Source organism: Pagrus major, chromosome 6, assembly GCF_040436345.1.
Source record: "Pagrus major chromosome 6, Pma_NU_1.0".
Taxonomy (NCBI): domain Eukaryota; kingdom Metazoa; phylum Chordata; class Actinopteri; order Spariformes; family Sparidae; genus Pagrus; species Pagrus major.
Window position 1 is genome coordinate 3775757 of NC_133220.1, and position 24092 is coordinate 3799848.

At 41.0% G+C, this 24092-nt stretch overlaps 1 long non-coding RNA gene across 1 annotated transcript; it reads right to left on the reverse strand.

Annotated features, from left to right (window-relative positions):
• Positions 1-4007: 4007 nt before the first annotated feature.
• On the reverse strand, positions 4008-6094 carry LOC140997870 (uncharacterized). The gene is made up of 2 exons (XR_012179395.1): positions 5625-6094; positions 4008-5411 (listed from the first exon to the last, which is right to left on the reverse strand). It is a non-coding gene; the product is annotated as an uncharacterized lncRNA (long non-coding RNA).
• Positions 6095-24092: the final 17998 nt, after the last annotated feature.

Sequence of the window (24092 nt, forward strand, 5' to 3'; positions counted from 1 at the left end):
ATTTAGCAGACGCGTACATTTGTCACAAGAAAGAAAACACAACATATCACCGTTGATAAAGTAGAAAAGATAGAAAGAATATTTAAGCCCTCTTCTGAGCAAAGTAGCTGCTATTTATCAAGGATACCTTTCATAAGTGCTACGATGTAAGTGCTAGAGTTAGGAACATACAAGTGCATATGATGTTTGGGTTTTTTTTGCTTTTTTTTGGGGGGGGATTGGGGGGTGGGGAGGGAGTCATGTCATGCTATGCGGTGTCGAGGTGAAGTCTGAACAAGTGAGTCTTGAGTCTTTTGCGAAAGATGGCTGTCCTGACATTGGTCGGGAGTTCGTTCCACCACTGAGGTGCCAGAACAGAGAAGAGTCGGGATTTCGCTGGGCGGTCTTTGTTTGCTCTTGGCGATGGCGGTACCAGCCAGCCAGCTGTTGTAGTAGAGTGAAGTGCTCGCGCAGGGGCGTGTGGTCTGATCAGTGTTTGGAAGTAGATGGGTGCAGTTCGGTTGACGGCCTTGAAGGCCAGCACCATGGTCTTGAATCTGATGCGGGCCACAACAGGAAGCCAGTGGAGGTCACAGCGGAGGAGGGGGGTCACATGGTAGAGTTTGGGTAGATTGAAAACAAGTCGCGCTGCAGCATTCTGGATACGTTGCAACGGTTTAGTCGCAGAGCCTGGGAGTCCAGACAAGAGCGGGTTGCAGTAGTCGAGGCGGGAGATGACCAGCCATTGAACCAGGAGTTGCGTCGCTTCCTTTGTGAGGAAAGACTGGATCCTGCAGATGTTGTAGAGGGCAAATCTGCAGGATCGGGCCACCGTGGTGATGTTGGGGGTGCAGGATAGTCCATCGTCGAGGATTACACCCAGGTTCCTCGCAGTCAATGAAGGCGATACCGTGACGTCCTCAACAGTGACTGACAGGTCCAAGTAAGGGCAGTCTTTCCCCCGGGATGAAGAGGGGTTCAGTTTTACTAAGGTTGAGCTTGAGATGATGGGCAGTTGTCCAAGCGGAGATGTCTGCCAGACATTCTGAGATGCGCGTGGCAACGTGGGTGTTGGAGGATGGGGGAAAGGAGAGGAACAGCTGGGTGTCGTCAGCATAACAGTGGTAAGAGAATCCATGTGATGCGATTGCAAAGCCGAGTGATCTAGTGTATAGTGAAAACAGAAGCGGTCCTAGTACTGAGCCTTGAGGGACACCAGTTTCCAGGGAGCAGGGTTTGGACAAGGAGCCATTCCACATGACCTGAAAGGTTCGTTCTGTCGGGTATGATGCGAGCCAGGTTGAAGCAGAGTCAGCGATGCCAAGTTTGGCCAAAGTGGAGAGGAGGATTTGGTGGTTGACTTTGTCAAACGCAGAGGATAAGTCGAGGAGGATGAGGACTGACGAGTGGGACAAGGCTCTGGCGGCCCGGAGCAACTCAGTCACTGTGAGGAGGGCCGTCTCAGTGGAGTGAGCAGTCCTGAAGCCTGACTGATTGGGGTCAAGGAGGTCGTTTTGCGAAAGGTAGGAGGACAGTAGGTTGTAGACGGCACGTTCCAGGGTTTTAGAGAGAAATGAGAGAAGAGATACAGGTCTGTAGTTTCGGATGTCAGCCGAGTCTAGAGCGGATTTCTTTAGGAGTGGCTTTACTGTAGTTGTTTTGAAAGGAGCTGGAAAGGAGAGGTGGTAAAACCAACAGTGAGACTCCAAAGGGCAAAACTGCTCTTTACCTCTGCCCACACTGCCCTCAGTTAACACACACCTTCCCACAGTGGGCAGGCATGAGCATGTTGGAACCACTGAGCAGCATTTATGAGAACCATTACAATAAAATAGATACTTTTTTATTGGTTTACTTTCAATCCTTATCTTCTTACAGTGAAACCACGAGGTAATGTTTGCAGGAGACGAGTTTCTGGGAATATAGCAGCCTTCTCAAACAGGAACTGACTCACACTCACCCACACACACACGGCCTATTGGGACGAGTGACAAGTAGAACAATGGGAGGTAAATCCAGCAAAAACCAGGAAGCTGGCGTAGGAAACCTATTCTATTTTAGCCTACTTTCCTATTTCTTAACTTGTTTTAATGTTTTGTTTTAATGTTTTTTAATTGCTTTTTAGGTTTTGAACAGCACTGTAACTTTTATTTTATTTTAGCCTACTTTCCTATCTCTTAACTTGTTTTAATGTTTTTTTAAAATGCTTTTACTGTAACTGCCTGTAAAGCACTTTGAGTTGCCTTGTGTCTGAATTGTGCTATACAAATAAACTTGCCTTGCCTTTCAGCTTTTCATTGAAAAATACAAACAAACACATTCAGACACCTCACCCACATTTTCCTCGGAAATATGAGTCACGTAATCGCTGATGTGTTGCAACAGTCAGGTCTGATTAGAAAGAAAACAGTGACTTCAGGTGCAGGTTAGAGCTGGAGCCTCTCACCATCACAACCCCTCCTCTGCAGCCTGAATGCAGCCAAATCTTACCACCTCCAGGTAAACGAGCCAAATCTTATCACCTCCAGGTAAACAAGCCAAATCTTAACACCTCCAGGTAAATGAGCCAAATCTTATCACCTCCAGGTACACGAGGTGTGACAGTTCAGGTAAAGAGGGAACAGCTGACACACCGTACAAGACATAACAATTACAATTATGTACACACATGGAAGCATAAAGGTAAAACTCAAAACAGTCAAATAAATGAAATCATTTTCAAAATGTAGAACCACAACAATAAACTTTTGTTAACTCTGGTTAACATAACAATGTCATACAGAAAGTTCACCCTTTTCTACCAACAGACACAGTTTTGTCACTGGTCTCTCAATAATATTCGTCTTTATTTGAATTTGAACAGATCTGATGATGCCTGTTTTGTCAGGGAAAGTTTTGATTACTTTCCCAATCATCCAGGAATTTCTGGTGGCATCTGAGATCAAAATAATGTTCCCTGTTGCAAGATTACATTTTGGTTCGCTCCACTTTTTTTTCCACTTTTGTTTTCTTGTTTTGTTTTTCTCCACTTCTTGGTTTCTGAATGGCAGCTACAAACCGTAATGTCCATCTTGCAACTTCACAGATTGCTCCATAATTTCAATGAATTTTGCCTCCTCTCTTCATATTTCTTCTTGGTCCTCATCAACTCTCTCATTGAAATCATGTTCCTACTGCTTCTTCAACAGCTGCTCAAGTGACTTGACAGTTGTTCTGTTTAAAGTGGCAAAATGACAGCAGTCATCATCAAGGTCGCCTTTCCAGTCCTCACATGTGCCACTAACAACCCACCCCAACAGGGTTTTAACAGCAAAGGGTCCCTCGCCTTGGCTGTTGACTTCCCACAGTTCCAGCCACTTTGAAGCATTCGTACCAATTATGCTCTCGTAAATCTCTATATGACGGAGCTTCACACACTCCTCAACACCCTGACTGGTTCATCACAACCTGTTTCTGCTCCTCAGCCTGAAGCTGTGGCACTTCCGGTACTAATATTTCAGAATAAAAGCGCCATCACCAGGCCTGCAGCTGCCATCGCATTTTGTCTGGGTGTTGGCCACTGAGAGGAGGGAAGTAACGAAGTACAAATACTTTGTTACTGTACTTGAGTAGATTTTTCAGGTGTCTGTACTTCACTAGAGTTTTTATTGTTCTGACAACTTCTGACTTTGACTCCATTAATAACAAATATCTGCAGGTGAATTTTGTTAATCTGGGACATTATTTGAGCTTCAGCCGTCAGCAGGTCTGGATCATGTTGTCTCCTCACAGACTCAGGCCTCATTACACAGACATGAGGATTTCTTTACATTCAGCTGTAATCTCCATTCATGAAGCTGTCAGTGAGGTAAACTGTCTCTAGAAACCTTGTTTTAAAGAGGATTTATCTGCTCTGTTGTCTCTTTGGTGTCCTGACAGCTGCTGTAAAACACAGATCATCTCAGAATCACACCCATAAATTAAAATCACTTTTATTCCTTTGATCACAGTTTGAACACAGAAACATCAGAAACAGTCACAACACACAGTTTTGACATTTTTCATGTTTTATTCAAACGTTTGTATAGAAATGATGAAGCGCTGCCTGAAGTGACATGAAACACTACAAGTGCATCATCAGTGAACAACAGAAACATCAGTGTGTAACTGGACCTGACAGACTGCCTGAGCACCTGGAAACATAATAAAGAACCAATACAGGCTCGTCCCAAATAATGGCAACAAATATAAAAGTCACATTATATTTACTTGCAGCTACAAAGTGTTCACACTGACTGACAGTGTTAACAGCAGCTTTAGTTCAGTGAAGTCTGATGGTTTTAAAGCACATGTGGAGCTCAGTCAGGAGCTTTAAGCGCTACAAGCAGTCTGATAATATTTGGTCAATAGACGCCATTTATACAGCACTGCTGCCCTCATTCATCCATTCACTCACTCACTCACTCACACACTCACTCACTCACTCGCTCACTCACTCACTCACTCACCGATGGCAGTGAGCTACCATACAAGGTGCTGGTCTGACCATCGGGAGCAGTTTGGGCTTCAGCCTGTTGCTCGAGGACACTTGGACATGTGGACGGGAGGAGCCGGGGATCGAACCACCGACCCTGTGATTAACTGACCAGCTGCTGGAGACGCATCAGATAATCAGAATATAAAAATAAAAGAATAAAAGCAACATAGAACAGAGTGAAAGAGCTCGTCTTTGTCCTCAACAACGACCTCGTCAACGACTACGTTCATACAATCTTTCCTGGAAGTTGCTCTCTGTCGTACACGAGAAGTGAAAGAAGACTTAAAATACAGCTTGAGAGAGAAGTTCAAACCCTGCAGACTTCCTGTTTTGGCCAATCACTGCTTGAAGTGGATGTGACAGTTGGTTTGTTGGTTTCAGGAAGTGAGTCGGACTGATGCCTTTTTACTTTGACAGGATTCTGGGTCCTACACTTGACTTGGACACTTTTTGTGACTGAGTGCTGTGAGATAAAGGCGAGGACTGTATATGTGTATATTTTGTATATTAACTGTGAGTTAGCTCTGTAGATCATCGAGCAGACATGCTGTGATCTTACTGTCTATGATCTGGATGAGGTTCAGGACATGAGGACGGTTCAGGGAGAGACTGTTGCCGTGGTAATGGGACATAGTGATGAAGGCAGAACGAGCTACATGCACATCGTCACCCAAACAACCTTCCTTGTGCCATCACAACTCTCTGCTTTAACGCAACCCCGATCCTAACCTGAACCTCAGATTCATTTAAATGTTAAAACCAGGTTTTACTTCTCCAACTGAAATAAGTGACCAGACAAAATGTCCTCACTGTCATCCAGCATGGTCTCAGACTCCAAGTGGTGCTGACTATTTTTTATCAATTAGGGTTCCCAGTGCAGTGTCTCTTTGTCCGTTGGTTGTGACTGGTGCTGAACCTGGATCAGCAGGAAACAAAACAAAGTTATACTCAAGAAAATCCCAAATGTCTTGATCCTACTCTGAGTGTTAATACACACAGAATGATTAATGTCAGAGAGGATAAAACAACTGTCAAGACTCTGAACATCAGATACATATAAAGAATTAGTTCGTGTTTAGTTTGTGTTGTCTGTTCATCATTAATATGTTGATACAATAATTAATCTTACCTTCTGCACGAATTTGTTTGATGTGATTCTTGAAGTAAAGCACAACTACAACACCAGCAACAACAGAACCAATGAAAAGGAGGCTGACAACTACAAAACCAACAATCCATCCAGCAGACGACCCTGAAACAGATACAAAGTGAGTGCATCAGTCAGAAGGTCAGTGCAGATGATAAACAGCAGACTGGACCTCACAGCTCACACAGAACAACTAAAGGTGAGTCTGCTCCTGAAATCTGAACTTGTTTCACATGAAAACTCCACTGGGATGAATGTGAGCAGGAACAGTGATGTTCGCTCTGATCTCAGGTCCAGTTTCCTCCTGCTGGGCTCCACAGCTCAGAGGCTGCTTCTGGTTCTGGTCCCAGCAGTGAAGAAATAAATGGACTCAGTTACAGTCCATCACTTTGATCTGACAGTAAAAACACAGGATCATCTGATAAAATATAAAACTTCTTCACAATACTTTTACTGATACTTTTACACTTTTACTCAGTTGGACTTTTACTTGTAACAGAGTATTTTTACTTTGTGTTTTGCTTCTTTCACTTCAGTAAAGTATCCGAGTACTTCTTCCACCACTGACTACTGTCCAGAAACATGAAGGTTAAAATCACTGTGAGCTTCTTGGTGCTGGTCGGCTCCACAGTTATTGGGCCTGATGGGAGCAGATCAACACACAGTCTGTAGATTATGGAAGTTGAGTCTCAGTAGAAGACTGAAGTTTTCACTCAGTTTGAAACATTTTCAACATTTTTAAAATTCAGAGGATCCTTTAGATCTGATTAATAAAAAGTGTGACTATATGTAATGAGAAGGACTTTTTACAGTGTAAAATGAGCCTGGTGCTGCCCTCTAGTGGACAAACTGTGTCATGAAGACTCTGATTCTCAGTCACAGTCAAACATCAGTAAATGTTGGAGGCGCTGAACATTTCTTCACTCCTGGTTTCAGGCTCAGACAGAAGAGGAAGACTCCTGCTCAGATGTATAAACCACAGTGTTACAGTTCATCTCATGTTTTCATCTTATTTTCACTTTAAGTCAAAACTTAATGCTGGATTTTAAGTTAATTCATCTTGTAATTAACCAACTCTGCTGCAGTTAATGAATAAAGTACCAGGAAGCTGTTTGTCATGTTGGACCTTCACTGCAACACAACGGTTATAATTACAAGTTTACATCGTCCAGTAAAAACTGCAGCTCCACAGCCTTTATGTTCAGTGTCATGAAGAAGTATCTGACTCCTTCCTGATTTATTCCATGTTTGTATATTTGTCACATTTAATTGTTTCAGATGTTCAAACAGAATCAAATATGAGGCAGAGACAACCTGAGTTAACACAAAATACAGTTTCTAAATGAGCAATTTCATTATTGAAGGTAAAAATCAGGACGACAAAGTCTTTTTAAAATGATTGAACACTCAGAATGATGTCACCATTAAGAGGCACATGGGTTTCAGCATGAATGAAGGTTTTCAGGCCCTAAATCACACCCTGCTTCTTCATCTATTTTACTGTCACTGGGACCATAACTGACTAAATGAACATCATGTTGAGTTGAAGAAGACTTGAAACTAGAGACTGAGGCCATGAACTCATCAGGAGACTGTTTACTGAGGGAATAAATCAGGTGAGAAGCAGCTTCCACACAATCACACCTCTTTCTGAGCCCAGTGGAGTCGCCCCCTGCTGGTCGGGAGAAAGACTGCAGGTTTAAGGCACTTTCACACCTGAAGGCTTCGACTATATTTTATACAGTCGATGATCGCGACTGTTTTAAGTTTAAAAAGCTTTAAGTTGATAAAAAAAGATCACGACTCACTAAAAATTATCTTGAATTGACATCACATGAGATTTGTTGTCTGATTTTTTATTTCACTGAAGTCAGAGAAAAAATGTGTTTTAAAATATGAAACATTAAGTGTTTAAAAGCTTTTGTTTGAGTCTCTGACAACAACTCAGATTAACAAACATTCAGAGACAGACGGGTACAAGTACTCAAGTACTGAGCTTATAATTGTACTCTAATTTATGTAACTTTATACTTCTACTTCACTACATTTCAGAGGTAATATTGTACTTTTTACTCCACTACATTAATCAGACAGATAAAGTTACTAGTTACTTTGATCTAAACTCATAAAATATAATTATATGTAGAGTTAAAGTTTGCTCCTAGTTTTCAGTCTGAGTTCAGTTTGTAGTTGAGAAATAAAATAATAAAGTCATCAGTGAGTAAACTCTTCTCTTCCTGTCTGAGCGTCTTCATGGTGTTTGTTGTGTGATTCATGTGTAACTCGGCTGCTGTAACGCTGCAGTTTGTCATTGGGATTAATAAAGTCTCTCTCTAATCTCTCTAATCTAAACAGAGCTCACAGTGACGGCCTCTCTGACGGCTTCACTCTGCTGTTGCTGGGCCTGTCTGGTGACATTGTCTTCAAATTATACTTGTCACAATCTATTAGTAAACTGAAATCAAGTATTTATTGGCCACAGACTTTGTTAATTCCGTGAATCTAAAAAAAATTAGTCAATAGCGCTTTATCGATGAAATCACGGCCAATCGGCGATGCCTACGTTTGGGTCGGTACCACAGGCTGGTAGACAGACTACATACATCAAACACAAACAACAATCGTCCCTATGGCATCAACACAGTAGCATTTGGTGACCATCAACATTTCTTACTGCCCCCAATCAAGTCAGTCTAGAACCGGGCCTGCAGTGAGGACCTCTCCTGGACCACCAACACTGCATCACTGGTGAAGAAAGCGCAGCGGCGCCTCCACTTCCTCCGCAAACTCAAGCGAGCGAGAGCTCCTCCGTCCATCATGTGCACATTTTACCGGGGCACCATTGAGAGCATCCTGACGAGCTGTATCACTGTGTGGGGCGGGAGCTGCACTGACTGCAACAAAAAGCCCTGCAGCGCATAGTGAACACAGCTGGAGAGATCACTGGTGCCCCACTCACCTCCCTGCAAGACACATACACCACCCGCCTCACCCGCAAAGCGACGCCAGCCGCCCCGCACAGTCTGTTCAGCCTCCTGCCCTCTGGGAGAAGATACCGGAGCCTCCGTGCTTCATCCACCAGACTCACAACCAGCTTCATCCACCAGACTCACAACCAGCTTCATCCACCAGACTCACAAACAGCTTCATCCACCAGACTCACAACCAGCTTCATCCACCAGACTCACAACCAGCTTCATCCACCAGACTCACAACCAGCTTCATCCACCAGACTCACAAACAGCTTCATCCACCAGACTCACAAACAGCTTCATCCACCAGACTCACAACCAGCTTCATCCACCAGACTCACAACCAGCTTCATCCACCAGACTCACAACCAGCTTCATCCACCAGACTCACAACCAGCTTCATCCACCAGACTCACAACCAGCTTCATCCACCAGACTCACAACCAGCTTCATCCACCAGACTCACAACCAGCTTCATCCACCAGACTCACAACCAGCTTCATCCACCAGACCCACAAACAGCTTCATCCACCAGACTCACAAACAGCTTCATCCACCAGACTCACAACCAGCTTCATCCACCAGACTCACAACCAGCTTCATCCACCAGACCCACAAACAGCTTCATCCACCAGACTCACAACCAGCTTCATCCACCAGACTCACAAACAGCTTCATCCACCAGACTCACAACCAGCTTCATCCACCAGACTCACAACCAGCTTCATCCACCAGACTCACAAACAGCTTCATCCACCAGACCCACAAACAGCTTCATCCACCAGACTCACAACCAGCTTCATCCACCAGACTCACAAACAGCTTCATCCACCAGACTCACAACCAGCTTCATCCACCAGACTCACAAACAGCTTCATCCACCAGACTCACAACCAGCTTCATCCACCAGACTCACAAACAGCTTCATCCACCAGGCTGTCAGGAAGCTGAACTCTCTCCCACTCTCCCCAAAACCTCTGGCCTCTGAACCCTGAACCTTCAGACTGACTGTCTTTTGCATTATTACAAATACATCACACAGAAACTTTTTGCTGTTTACTGACTGCCTTCTTTTGCACTACATATCATACAGAAACTGGACATACTGTACATACAGGAACATAGTAGTTTTTTTATATATTTTATTGTCTATTTAATGTTAGTAAATGTCTTTATTTCTGTCGTGCACCTTATTCATACTTTAGTGTTAGGAAATGTCTTCATCTTGTTGTGCTTGTGCACTTTATTTCTCTCACTGTGGGACAGTGAGAAACGTCTTTTCGATTCCTCTGTATGTCTGCTACATGTGGAGAAATTGACAATAAAAACTTGAAACTTGAAACTAATAAAAACTTCAGTGTGTTTTGGTGAAATAATAATTCTTCAATTTAACAACATTTTTCTTTTGGAAGTTAAATGTGACAGAGTGTCAGGATCAGGCTGCAGCAGCCATTTATAAATCTGTTACTGAGTTTGTGGGTGAAGATCAGACTGACCTCAACATCCTGAAGACTGAAAACTTATAAACCAACAAGAATTAAAATGATTGAAGTGTTAATACACTGCTTAGAATGATCTCACCATCAAGAGGCACATAGGTCTCAGCATAAATCTTATGTCCGATTTCCTCCTGTGTGACGACACAGCGAAAGTTGTCGGTCTTGGTCAAAGCAGCTTGAAGGACGATGTCGTAGCTGTCTCCTCTTTCTGTGACCTTCACATCTTTAACAGGAAGGATGTTTCCAGAACTGTCCTGCCACTCGACTTTAGGTTTTGGAGAAGCACCAAGGACTTCACACTGCAGCACCGTCCCATCATCTGTTTTAACTGTTGTGACAGACGGTTTTGAAGCTGCACCTGTGAACATGACAGAAACAAAAGATGACATTAGATTTAATTACAGCATCAGAAATGTAATATTGGGATGTTTTTTGTTCATCACATCTGTAATAAAAAGCATGATGAGGCTCAGTTACAGCTCCCAGCATTATTCAGCAGAGGATCATATTTCAGACACATTTAACTTCTACAAAGAGTTTGTAACTATTTATGACTAAAACACTTTTTCTGACTCACATCATGACAGAAACACATCAACAGTGAAGACTTTACAGCAGCTCCTGAACTTTTTGTCGACACTGTCATCGAGGTGTTAATGAAATAAAATCTTTATCACTGAGCTCGTAGTTAGTGACGTGTTGAACTGGACTGTATTATATTCAGACGTGTTTCTAATATTCTGACCCGTCATGTTTGTAAACAGGGAGGACAAAAAAACAGAAACACCTCTCAGTGTGATGTAGTTCAGTACAACACCACCTTTAACTGTGACCTCAGTAATAAAAACACACTTTCATTTACACATTTCAGACAAAGTCGACACAAACTGAACATTATAAAGTTCATAAAAACAGAATTAGTGGCAGAGCTGCTGTATTACATTACAATATATACATAAACATATTTATGCTGCTGTACATACTGTATATATGTGATCTATAGTGTGAACACTGTATTCATATCAAACCTCCAGCTGTTTATTCTCTATATAACGTCTCACTGACGTTACTTTGCTCTGATACCTGCATTGTATATTTTGCCTTCTGTGCTGCTGCACGTGTTCACACTGTTTATATCTTAGTGTCTTCATCCCTCACAGTTTATTCCCTTTATTACACCTGAACATACTGTATGTACACAAGCTGCTCACAGCTGCTTTTTACACCTCTGGTTGGACGTTAAACTGAATTTCTTTGTCTTGTTAATTTACTCAGTGTAAATAAAGATGTATTGAATCTGATCTCATCAATAGATTGTACAGGTGAAACTAATAAAGTGTCCACTGAGTGTATTTGATCAACAGTCTCAAGCTGCCAGAACAGAAAACTGATCATCACATCTGTTATAATTCTTCTGTTGTATTCAACAGCAGCTCAAAAAGGAAGAAGAGCGTCATCATTTATTTTTATTTAAACCTGCAGGTTTGTTCATGTTTTATCATTTAGATTCATCATCAAACATCAAATCAAACAACTACAACAGCTGCAGACTGACTGACAAGAAATAAGTTATAAAGCACCAAGTGACATTAAACTGAGCTGCTGATACTGTGTAAAGGTTCAGCAGCTGTTGTTTTGTTTGTGTCTTTCTAGATGCAGGAACGTGTTTTATAATAATATATCAGAGTCACAACAACAACAGCAGAGATAACCAGCACATTAAGTGTCACATTATTATTACAATAACTTATAATTCTAGTAATATTATATAATCTTATAAAACATAACTCAATAGCACTAAAAGTGATTTATTGTCTTTAACATTTCATGAATATTTAGTCAGAGTGAGTTAAAATCTGTGCTGATGTTTAATGACTCATGTTGTTATTATCACTCATCATAACTCATCATTTCAGATCAGTGTCATGTCACATTATCTTCTGTTTCCTCTTCTACTCACTCAGCAGCTCATATTCTGTGGTTCTGTACTGAACCGGTTCTGTCAGCTGGTTCAGTCAGTGACTCAACAGTTACACCTCGTAGTTATTATGTGGTGAACAACAAGCTCAGCTGTGTGTGAGACTCAGTTTGTGTGCTGTGATTCATTTTAGTCTGGTGATGCAGAAATCTTTGTTCAATAACCACATGTATGTACATTTAACTTGTCCAGGTGTGAACTCACAAACAGTCGGTGTAAAGGATTTAAACAGTCAGCAGGCAGAAGAGGCAGCCTGTGCAGCTTCACTACAGGCCTGGTTTGTGGAAACTGTCTCTCAACTGGAAAGGAGCCACAAACTTCACAGAAAAGGAGGCTCAGAGTTCAGGACCACTTTCAGTCTGAGCTCCTCAGTGGACCTGAGCTGGTACCAACATCATTCTTTCATGTCACTGAGACAAAGATTGAGTGATGAAGATCCTGTGGCATCAGAACCAGAAGCAGCACCAGTGTGACTTGAGGAGACAGAGCTCAGATGTGTTTCAGGACTAAGAGTTTCTCTCTCAGTGGACACAGTTTCTCTGATTAATGAACTAAATGAACACATGAATCAAGTGTATGTGCTCATATTGTAGTCATGTATCATCACAGTTGTACGTAGTCATATCCAACATAAAGAAAATAATGAATGATGTAAATGATCCTTAAAGGTGAATTCAGACTGAACACAAAAGTTGATTTTATTCCAGTTAATTTAACAGCTGGAGAGTTTTTACAGTGAATGTTTCAGCAGCACAAACATGAACTCCACTTCTTCTTCTTATTTCCATCCAGAACACTTTTATCTGCTTTTTATATTTTAAGTCTCAGAGTTTCTTCAGTTTGAAACATTTTTTAACATGAACAGACTTTGAGCTGATTACCTGTGTGTTCAGTCTGAACTCATTAAAACACACGGATAATTTAAATTGATTGAATATTTAAAAACCACTGACCTGCCAAGTGCACATAAATATCAGAGCCAATCTGATGGCTGATTTTCTCCTGCGTAGCTACACAGCGATAGCGGTCAGCCTTCGTCACAGTTGTGTTGACAGTGATGTATGAACGACCTCCTCTTTCTGAGACCTTTGGAGAATCAGCAGGAAGAGTTTTATTATCACTGTCCTTCCACTCTACTGTAGGAAGTGGATCACCATGAGCTTCACACTGCAGAAGAGACCAGTCCTTTGTTTCATCAAGTGTTGTGACAAACGGCTTTGGAGCTGCACCTGAGAACATAAGAAAACACATTATAATAGTGACGCACAACATATATCGGCCTGATAAATTATCACATAACAGTGAAGATGAGAGGGCCAAATATGTTGTCTCTGATGAGGATGTTTTTTATAGTTTCGGAGGAAGACAACACGATTGAAATTTGAATACATGTTCATCAAGAGTTAAGAGAGGAGGGAAAATATAAGTTTTAACACAACAAATCTTATTAGGACTGTAGAATATTGAATCATCCATCTTTACTCACACCTAAACATTTTCTTACCCTGCATAAACTACAGGTTAAGAACTTCTTTCTAAAATACAAAAAGGTGAAATTATTGGTTATCTTATTGGTATCTGCCATGAGAAGAAGGTAAATATAACATTGACTGAAAGGACCATTTTAGCCATAAAAATATAATATTGGGATTTTTTTTCTATACATATTCTGCTGATATATACAGTTAAAAGGGAGAAGAGAAAAAACAGAAGCACACAAAAATAGAAAAGCACAATATAAACCTCCTGCATTGTTTGACAGGATGACAGTTCAGACATTTTAACTTCTTCCAGTTTAAGGCAGATTCTGACTCATATCATGGCAGATTCACATCTAAAGTGAATTTCTGCTAAATTTAATGAGCAAAAAATTTGGAAAATGAAAGACAAATTTAACACACCTGATGTTGGTTAGAAAATATTTAATTATTTGGTCTGAATGCAAATTAATCATAAAAATATTTGAAATTCTGCTTGATAGCTACGAGAAGGCTGTGATACATTTAACTGCCGTGTGTTTATATATTTTTATAGTTTAATTCTTTCAAACGAGGGTGGACAAAATATTAGAAACACCTCTCAGTATCACAACACACTACACCAACAAGACAATTTAAAGGTAACACAAACTACAGTCTCCAAACTGACAATGAGACTGAATCAACATCTCTGAACAGGTTCAACACAATCTGATCATTAAAACCTTCATGAAGATTAATTCCTGGTCTGTTTAATGAGACTGGTGAGTTTTATCTGTGTTACCTGATAAACTGGAATATTGAGTGTTTATAACTTTGAATGTGTTTTTGTCACTGAGATGATCAAAGCACAATATTTACAGTTTATATTGACTGTCATTATAAATATAATATAAAGGCAGTTTTTAGTGTAAATCTTTAACACTGACACAAACTGAACAGATGTTGTTGTCTCCAGATGTGTAACACAGCAGAATGACACACAGAGGTTCAGCTCAACAGATGTGAGTGTGTTGAATGATACTGAGGCCTGTGGAGCTGATGACAGCCATTTTCTATCAATGAGAGCTGGGGAGTGACGTCATCAGAATCAGGACTCACCTGGAATGTTTTCACCTGTTCTGTCTCTTAATGTTATAAGGTGCGGAGGATGCACGCGACCCGATATTTACGTGTAAAATTAATAAACAAACATAAAACATATTTTCATGTTGACGACAGAAGTCAACACACACATATTACACCTCATCTGAAAGCTGACATGTTCGTTTTTATCAACACATTTAGGAACCGAAAATAAAGATTTACGACATCACAACAGCAGCGTCTCACTTTACGGCAGTAAACAGTTAGCTGCTTACTAGCTAGCCTGTGTAGCCGCAGTTAAAATGTGTTTATAGGTGTAAAAACAGACATTTATAGACGAACAGCGGCTCGTTTTAAAGACAAAAGTCCACACGTTAAATCCAGCGCGTTTAAACGGAAGCGGAAGTTAAAACCACCACAATAAAAGTCGATTGCGTCCGTCGTTTATTTTTAGCGCCGCTCGTCAAACTTTCCGAACAACTTCATTTTAATCAAGTTAAAGTATCGACAACAGATTTGACCAATGATGTTCAGTATCTCTGAAATCAGTAAACGCCCCGGAACAAAACCAACCAATCAGCATCTTTCTACGACCTAAAGGGACGAACCTAACGGGCTTTTAACTGCATCAGCCAATCACAGGACAGCATCTTTACCTCAGCCCCACATGTGTGTTATTGACAGCTGCTCTCATCCAATGGTAAGTCAGCACCGTGAAAACACTCTGAGTCAGCAGCCAATTAAATTACCTGTGTGACCATATATGGAAGTGACTGTTGTCGGACTTCCTGTGGTCGCGGGACACCCACATAACAGAGAAACTTTATTGATCTGTTTTAGGAGACATGATTCAATGATAATAAATATGTAAATCTTTATTTAAACACTCACAACATCTTTTTATCGTCAACTTTAACACTGAGGGACATTTTCCAGCATCTTAAAGGGATTTATTATCATCATTTGGTAACTTTGGAGAAGTTTTAGAGAGCTCTATGGACATCTGCTGGAGATAATCTGTACTGCACTTTCTAAAATATCTCAGAGCCTCTTCTGTCTGTCAGCCTAAAATTTGGTTCAGACATTTTAGACAAGTTGAGGGAGAGATCCTGTGAATTTCAGCCTGATGGCCCAGATTATAGCTTATTAATTTCATTTAAAAAATCAAATGAAACAAACAAACAAAATAAAACTTTAACTTTTTCTCTGTTTAATCATTTACCAGTTCAACTCTCTCTGAGCTTTAAATAAGATCAACACAGCTGATAAACCTCAGAGTGTTTGCTTTACAGTGATGTAGTGGACATGTATCAGCTCCTCATGGTCTTTGTATTATACAGTTTAAAATGAGTAAATATTAAGAGGCAGAGACGCACAAAATCAAAATGAACCCCAAGAGGTTAAGACTTGACCTGAAAGGAAAAACAAACACATGTTAGATTGTTTTGAAACAGACAGGTAATACTGTGTAAAAGTCATATTTCATCTACTATAGACGGCTGAAATTTCATTGCACAGAGACATAATCTGCAGGTTGTCTCTGATATCAGACATGTTTGATACAGAGGTCATCTCTCCAGATGTGGCTGCAGCTCTGTGGGCTCGAGGCCCTGCCAGATGTGTTCTGACCACAACAAAAGTCCATTTGGGACTCTTGAACCAGTCGCAGCAGTAAATGAGCGAACATCTTTAACTGTTTAATGAAAGCACTCACCAACAACAAGCTCAATGATGAATGTTTGTCTCGGCTGAAGACGTGGAAAATCGCAGCTGTAGTTCCCGCTGTCGGCCATCTTTGTTTTTGTGATCTTTATGGAGGCGTCGCCGTTCTTCAGTTGATCTTGAAAATGTGAGACTCGATCTATGAACTGCTGATGTTGACCTGAGAGGCCGTTATTGTAATGAATGCCTGAATCATACATGAACACCTCCTTCTGACTGTCTTTCTTCCAGTCAAACAGCTTTGCTGTGATGTCCTCCTTGGTGCTGAGGGAACAGGGTAAAACAGCATCATCATCTTCTTTCACGACCACTTTGACACCTGGAAGATAAAAACATGTGTTACTCAGTATGTTAACATGCAGAGTCACCAGGAAACAAAGTCTTATTTTAAGTATATTTAAGCTGTACAGTATAGTTTATTAGGTTTGTTATTGAGCCTTGTGTTTGAATTTTACAAAATGTTTTCAGCTGGAAACTCTTCAGCTTTATAACACCAGGAGAAGTTGTAGTTTTATTCATGTCAGATCTTGATTTATTGGACTGGATTCAAAGACACAACTAACCACCAAACTATCCTGTTCCTCAGCTGCAACACACAGGTTGTTTTTAACTTTGTAATTCAAATATGTTCACTGTACTTTCTAAGGACATCAGATTAAAGCTTCACATGACACACACACACACGCACGCACAAAATACACACACGTACACAAAATACACACACACGCACACAAAGTACACAGGTAACCAATCAATACTATTAATAATCAATGAGTCCACCAGGTAACTACTTGTTATTATATTTCACTAAAGAGTAAACAAAGATAAAAATAAAGGACAGCACTCAGATTAAACTGTTTATTCTCTCCTCGCTCACTAAAGAGTAACTAATGATTAACTAATGATTAACTAATGATCTGACTTGGTAACTATTCAGTATCATGTTTCACACTGATTCATATATAACTCATGAATAAAGTGACTCTAACCCACAGATATTTATTTATGTATTAATGTATTTAATGTTTAATTGTTGAGGGACCAGTTTGTGTTAAACCTGCTGCACACTACAGCTTTTATAGCCGAAGCTAATCAGTAATGAACGTCACCATGAACTCATCATCAGCTGATGATTGATCGATAACGTGTCTCCCAGTCTGTCCTGTGGTAACTCATTATCTACTATATAGTTTATATGTAACTCATTAACGATCCAATAACTATCAAGTCCTTCCTGATGAAGATCTGCGCCACGTCTCTGTTTTATTGAGGGAACTACTTTAGTTCAAAGTGAACTGAACTTTAAGAGTCAAAGTCCAACAATCACAACATCCTGAAGGTTTCATGTCTGCACGAGCGTTTCTGTGAAACCTGCGAGTGTCTGCAGCAGGATGGAGACGACGCACACGCACACGCACTGACGCACGCACGCACACACACAGCAGTGATGACGACATCATTACAGAGCATTTCGATATTAAAACTCAGCATCATCCAGCTGTAATTCTTCTGTAATCGATCCAATCAATACTATCGATGTGTGCTGATGATCAGGGTGCGTGTGTGACGTCACAGTGAGAATTAAAGACTGTCAGTGAGTGATGATCAGTTTTCTTACCGTCTCCAGCAGCAGACGTTTCTCCAGAGCAGCTCAGCAGACAGAGACACACGAGAGGAAGAAGCTCCATAGTTGTGATGTCCTCTGAGGACTTCACCACACTGATGGTGTCTCTATATGACGGAGCTTCACACACTCCTCAACACCCTGACTGGTTCATCACAACCTGTTTCTGCTCCTCAGCCTGAAGCTAAGGCACTTCCGGTACTAATATTTCAGAATAAAAGCGCCATCACCAGGCCTGCAGCTGCCATCGCATTTTGTCTGGGTGTTGGCCACTGAGAGGAGGGAAGTAACGAAGTACAAATACTTTGTTACTGTGCTTGAGTAGATTTTTCAGGTGTCTGTACTTCACTGAGGTATTTATTGTTCTGACAATTTTTGACTTTGACTCCATTAATAACAAATATCTGCAGGTGAATTTTGGTAATCTGGGACATTATTTGAGCTTCAGCCGTCAGCAGGTCTGGATCATGTTGTCTCCTCACAGACTCAGGCCTCGTTACACAGACATGAGGATTTCTTTACATTCAGCTGTAATCTCCATTCATGAAGCTGTCAGTGAGGTAAACTGTCTCTAGAAACCTTGTTTTAAAGAGGATTTATCTGCTCTGTTGTCTCTTTGGTATCCTGACAGCTGCTGTAAAACACAGATCATCTCAGAATCACACCCATAAATTAAAATCACTTTTATTTCTTTGATCACAGTTTGAACACAGAAACATCAGAAACAGTCACAACACACAGTTTTGACATTTTTCATGTTTTATTCAAACGTTTGTACAGAAATGATGAAGCGCTGCCTGAAGTGACATGAAACACTACAAGTGCATCATCAGTGAACAACAGAAACATCAGTGTGTAACTGGACCTGACAGACTGCCTGAGCACCTGGAAACATAATAAAGAACCAATACAGGCTCGTCCCAAATAATGGCAACAAATATAAAAGTCACATTATATTTATTTGTAGCTACAAAGTGTTCACACTGACTGACAGTGTTAACAGCAGCTTTAGTTCAGTGAAGTCTGATGGTTTTAAAGCACATGTGGAGCTCAGTCAGGAGCTTTAAGCGCTACAAGCAGTCTGATAATATTTGGTCAATAGACGCCATTTATACAGCACTGCTGCCCTCATTCATCCATTCACTCACTCACTCACTCACTCACTCACTCACTCACTCACTCACTCACTCACTCACTCACTCACTCACTCATTCACTCACTCACTCACTCACTCACTCACTCACCGATGGCAGTGAGCTACCATACAAGGTGCTGGTCTGACCATCGGGAGCAGTTTGGGCTTCAGCCTGTTGCTCGAGGACACTTGGACATGTGGACGGGAGGAGCCGGGGATCGAACCACCGACCCTGTGATTAACTGACCAGCTGCTGGAGACGCATCAGATAATCAGAGTATAAAAATAAAAGAATAAAAGCAACATAGAACAGAGTGAAAGAGCTCGTCTTTGTCCTCAACAACATTAATAACAGAGTCAAAGTTTGTTTGGTCATTTTTTCTCTTAAAGCTTCACAAGAGTGGAACTGAATCTCACCAAATATCAGAATTCAACACAAACTTTTCATTTAATTCTCACTGAGCAGAATGATTCATTAATAATCAGCTCTGTCAGCATTAAAGGCCACCTGCTCTCTGCTGTTGTCACCTCGTTAACTCCAATCTGTCTGATAACATTAAACTACTTTAACAACTCCTGACACACAACGACCTCGTCAACGACCACGTTCATACAATCTTTCCTGGAAGTTGCACTCTGTTGTACACGAGAAGTGAAAGAAGATTAAAAATACAGTTTGAGAGAGAAGTTCAAACCCTGCAGACTTCCTGTTTTGGCCAATCACTGCTTGAAGTGGATGTGAATGTTGGTTTGTTGGTTTCAGGAATTGAGTCGGACTGATGCCTTTTTACTTTGACAGGATTCTGGGTCCTACACTTGACCTGGACACTATTTGTGACTGAGTGCTGTGAGATAAAGACGAGGACTGTATATGTGTATATTTTGTATATTAACTGTACATTAGCTCTGTAGTTGAGGGAGCAGACATGCTGTGATCTTACTGTCTATGATCTGGATGAGGTTCAGGACATGAGGACGGTTCAGGGAGAGACTGTTGCCGTGGTAATGGGACATAGTGATGAAAGCAGAACGAGCTACATGCACATCGTCACCCAAACAACCTTCCTTGCTGCCATCACAACTATCTGCTTTAACACAACCCCGATCCTAACCTGAACCTCAGATTCATTTAAATGTTAAAACCAGGTTTTACTTCTCCAACTGAAATAAGTGACCAGACAAAATGTCCTCACCGTCATCCAGCATGGTCTCAGACTCCAAGTGGTTCTGACTGGTTTTTATCAATTAGGGTTCCCAGTGCAGTGTCAAGTTCATTGTCTCTTTGTCCGTTGGTTGTGACTGGTGCTGAACCTGGATCAGCAGGAAACAGAACAAAGTTATACTCAAGAAAATCCCAAATGTCTTGATCCTACTGTGAGTGTGAATACACACAGAATGATTAATGTCAGAGAGGATAAAACAACTGTCAAGACTCTGAACATGAGATACATATAAAGAATGAGTTGTGTTGTCTGTTTATCATTAATATGTTGATACAATAATTAATCTTACCTTCCGCACGAATTTGTTTGATGCGATTCTTGAAGTAAAGCACAGCAACAACAGCAGCAACTAAAAGGAGGCTGACAACTCCAGCAACAACACAAACAACAACAAATCCAGCAGACGACCCTGAAACAGATACAAAGTGAGTGCATCAGTCAGAACGTCAGTGCAGATGATAAACAGCAGACTGGACCTCACAGCTCACACAGAACAACTAAAGGTGAGTCTGCTCCTGAAATCTGAACTTGTTTCACATGAAAACTCCACTGGGATGAATGTGAGCAGGAACAGTGATGTGAGCTCTGATCTCAGGTCCAGTTTCCTCCTGCTGGGCTCCACAGCTCAGAGGCTGCTTCTGGTTCTGGTCCCAGCAGTGAAGAAATAAATGGACTTAGTTACAGTCCATCACTTCGATCTGACAGTAAAAACACAGGATCATCTGATAAAATATAAAACTTCTTCACAATACTTTTACTGATACTTTCACACTTTTACTCAGGTGGACTTTTACTTGTAACAGAGTATTTTTACTTTGTGTTTCTGCTTCTTTCACTTCAGTAAAGTATCCGAGTACTTCTTCCACCACTGACTACTGTCCAGAAACATGAAGGTTAAAATCACTGTGAGCTTCTTGGTGCTGGTCGGCTCCACAGTTATTGGGCTTGATGGGAGCAGATCAACACACAGTCTGTAGATTATTGAAGTTGAGTCTCAGTAGAAGACTGAAGTTTTCACTCAGTTTGAAACATTTTAAACATTTTTAAAATCTGATGAGGATCCTTTAGATCTGATTAATAAAAAGTGTGACTATATGTAATGAGAAGGACTTTTTACAGTGTAAAATGAGCCTGGTGCTGCCCTCTAGTGGACAAACTGTGTCATGAAGACTCTGATTCTCAGTCACAGTCAAACATCAGTAAATGTTGGAGGCGCTGAACATTTCTTCACTCCTGGTTTCAGGCTCAGACAGAAGAGGAAGACTCCTGCTCAGATGTATAAACCACAGTGTTACAGTTCATCTCATGTTTTCATCTTATTTTCACTTTAAGTCAAAACTTAATGCTGGATTTTAAGTTAATTCATCTTGTAATTAACCAACTCTGCTGCAGTTAATGAATAAAGTACCAGGAAGCTGTTTGTCATGTTGGACCTTCACTGCAACACAACGGTTATAATTACAAGTTTACATCGTCCAGTAAAAACTGCAGCTCCACAGCCTTTATGTTCAGTGTCATGAAGAAGTATCTGACTCCTTCCTGATTTATTCCATGTTTGTATATTTGTCACATTTAATTGTTTCAGATGTTCAAACAGAATCAAATATGAGGCAGAGACAACCTGAGTTAACACAAAATACAGTTTCTAAATGAGCAATTTCATTATTGAAGGTAAAAATCAGGACGACAAAGTCTTTTTAAAATGATTGAACACTCAGAACGATGTCACCATTAAGAGGCACATGGGTTTCAGCATGAATGAAGGTTTTCAGGCCCTAAATCACACCCTGCTTCTTCATCTATTTTACTGTCACTGGGACCATAACTGACTAAATGAACATCATGTTGAGTTGAAGAAGACTTGAAACTAGAGACTGAGGCCATGAACTCATCAGGAGACTGTTTACTGAGGGAATAAATCAGGTGAGAAGCAGCTTCCACACAATCACACCTCTTTCTGAGCCCAGTGGAGTCGCCCCCTGCTGGTCGGGAGAAAGACTGCAGGTTTAAGGCACTTTCACACCTGAAGGCTTCGACTATATTTTATACAGTCGATGATCGGGACTGTTTTAAGTTTAAAAAGCTTTAAGTTGATAAAAAAAGATCACGACTCACTAAAAATTATCTTGAATTGACATCACATGAGATTTGTTGTCTGATTTTTTATTTCACTGAAGTCAGAGAAAAAATGTGTTTTAAAATATGAAACATTAAGTGTTTAAAAGCTTTTGTTTGAGTCTCTGACAACAACTCAGATTAACAAACATTCAGAGACAGACGGGTACAAGTACTCAAGTACTGAGCTTATAATTGTACTCTAATTTATGCAACTTTAAACTCCTACTTCACTATATTTCAGAGGTAATATTGTACTTTTTACTCCACTACATTAATCAGACAGATATAGTTACTAGTTACTTTGATCTAGACTCATAAAATATAATTATATGCAGAGTTAAAGTTTGCTCCTAGTTTTCAGTCTGAGTTCAGTTTGTAGTTGAGAAATAAAATAATAAAGTCATCAGTGAGTAAACTCTTCTCTTCCTGTCTGAGTGTCTTCATGGTGTTTGTTGTGTGATTCATGTGTAACTCGGCTGCTGTAACGCTGCAGTTTGTCATTGGGATTAATAAAGTCTCTCTCTAATCTCTCTAATCTAAACAGAGCTCACAGTGACGGCCTCTCTGACGGCTTCACTCTGCTGTTGCTGTGCTTTCTGTCTCCAGGGCTGCAGACCTGTTGGGAGCTTCATCAGCAGCAGGGGACACACCTGGGCCTGATGTGCTCCATGTATAGAAATCCTTCAGAACATCTGCTCACACATCTTTGTGTCGGGGCTTTTGGTTTCCTTTGGTTTGTTTTTACAGCTCAACATCCACACAGCACATCTTCACTCATCCACTGCTACACTACTGACTGCACTCACTCCTCCAGCTGTTTGTGAAACAACACGACTAGAACAGAATCTCACCTGGTTCTGGAGCTTCCCTGCTTGCTAATGTGGCTCCCTGGTCATTTTAGTGAGATATTGTTTGCATTGTTAACTGGGTCAGCCCCCTTCATTTTCTGATTAAATTTACCTGTGTAGACACACCTGGTCCCGGCCGGGCTGAAACAGTTACTACCTGACGCCAGTAGATGGCGGTAGCAACTGAAAGCGTGGTGGTTGCTGCTGGCAACCGTTGTCGTGGTAACCGTTGTATCAAGTGCAGAGGAAGTCCAGCCGCAGCAGATACAGTGCAGCTGGTTTACATCCGATTCTGGACACTAATAAGTGTGTGTTTATCTGTTTATGTCTTTTCAGACATCTGTTGTACATAATAAATTCCCCTTAACACCTGAAGTGGACGTCTAAAATTCAGTGTGTTACACCTGGTTTGTGGAAACTGTCTCTCAACTGGAAAGGAGCCACAAACTTCACAGAAAAGGAGGCTCAGAGTTCAGGACCACTTTCAGTCTGAGCTCCTCAGTGGACCTGAGCTGGTACCAACATCATTCTTTCATGTCACTGAGACAAAGATTTAGTGATGAAGATCCTGTGGCATCAGAACCAGAAGCAGCACCAGTGTGACTTGAGGAGACAGAGCTCAAATGTGTTTCAGGACTGAGAGTTTCTCTCTCAGTGAACAGTTTCTCTGATGAATTAACTAAATGAACACATGAATCAAGTGTATGTGCTCATATTGTAGTCATGTATCATCACACACAGACTAACAAACACACTGTGGCCACTTT